Source organism: Echinops telfairi, unplaced genomic scaffold (genome assembly GCF_000313985.2).
Source record: "Echinops telfairi isolate 266 unplaced genomic scaffold, ASM31398v2 ScPeMD7_7424;HRSCAF=8462, whole genome shotgun sequence".
Classification (NCBI taxonomy): domain Eukaryota; kingdom Metazoa; phylum Chordata; class Mammalia; order Afrosoricida; family Tenrecidae; genus Echinops; species Echinops telfairi.
In genome coordinates, this window is record NW_022111324.1 from 399,793 (window position 1) to 401,252 (window position 1,460).

At 39.5% G+C, this 1,460-nt stretch overlaps 1 protein-coding gene across 6 annotated transcripts in view; it reads left to right on the top strand.

Annotated features, from left to right (window-relative positions):
* Positions 1 to 1,460, top strand: part of ATF6 (activating transcription factor 6) — a 223,077-nt gene that overhangs the window by 160,704 nt on the left and 60,913 nt on the right. The gene's annotated exons all lie outside the window — the stretch shown is intronic.

Consider the following 1,460-nt stretch of genomic DNA (forward strand, 5'->3'; position numbering starts at 1 on the left):
CCTCCCTGAGACCCCTCTGCAAGGGGATCTCCAGTGGCCTACTAATGGGCTTTGGATCTCCACTCCGCACTCCCCCCATCATTCTGAAAGGCTATTTCTAATGGCTGCATGTGCTCTTCAGTTTGTCTGGCAGCTTGAAGAGTGGTTGGTTTGTAGATGAGTTAGAGCCACAGTAGAACAACAGCTCTTTGGGACATTCCTGCCCACATGGAGAAAAGGTAACACAAAGCCACTTCTGAGATCAGGATAGATTCTATTTTAAAATTGTGGCTCTCATTTTGACCATCATTTTCTGTATTAGAAAATCACCCCCATCTACGGAATCCAGTAGACATGGGTCAGATATGAAATCGTCAACAACCATGGTGGTTAATATGATTCCGATATGCTGACTAACAGAGGCCATGTTAATCCAGGTGGAAGCTGTTACATGCACTCTCATGTTGTGCGAGGTGCCCATTCGTCAGTGGACCAGCCCGCTTGATCAAAGACAAAAGGCTCTGACACTAAGACACAGTTTACAAACACAGAAGAAGCCATTTTATCCAGTACACCTGGGATGAGCAGATGAGATGTTAATTACTAAGACTGGGAATCATTTTATTTTTAACCTTAATGCTTTTAAAAATTATATAAATATGTATCCATCTGTTAGTTTTTTTATGTAGGGCAATACCTTTTTTGCCACTGTTTATTTATTTACTCTCTCTACGGATATAAATAATTTTTGTTCTTGTTTTTTAAAAACTTTATTGTGAATTAGGTGGAGGGTCAGGTCCGCTATTTAGTTCCATGTTGTTTTTTTTATATACATTATACTTATAATGCATAAAACACAATTTCCAGTATCAGCTACCCCCTTCCTACACACACATACACAGCTACACACACACAAACAGACACACTGCCATCAAGTCAATTTGGGCTCAGTGACCCTGTACGTGATTTCCGAGGAGCGAGCAGACAGCCTCATCTTGATTGTCAACGTTGTGGTTAGCGGCTCCAGGGCTCTGTTGTTATCAGCTACGGTTACTTTAAACTAGAATAAGAACTGAACAATATTTTCTAAGCAATCACTGTGCATGCTGTTAATTTTTTCCCTCCCTGTCTTTTACAGTCATGCAGTCTGAGAGAAAAAAAATCAACCTATTTTATCAAGTTACTCTCATTTCACACTATTTTCAGTTTACACACAATTTTGTTAAATTGTACAGTTATACAAATATAATTAGCAAAAGTCATTTTATGAAAAGCAAAAACAAATGCAACTAATCATAAATATTTAGTGTGCTAAGGGTATCAGTGAATAACTTTCCCAGGGTAAAGTGAGTTATTTAATCTAATAAATCAGTTAAAATAGAGATCACCAGAGCACACAGGAACAGATGACCGGGGAGGAGGAGAGACTGGAGCACATCCTGACCCACTAGGCCAAATAGAGCAGCCAGTCCACAGAGAGG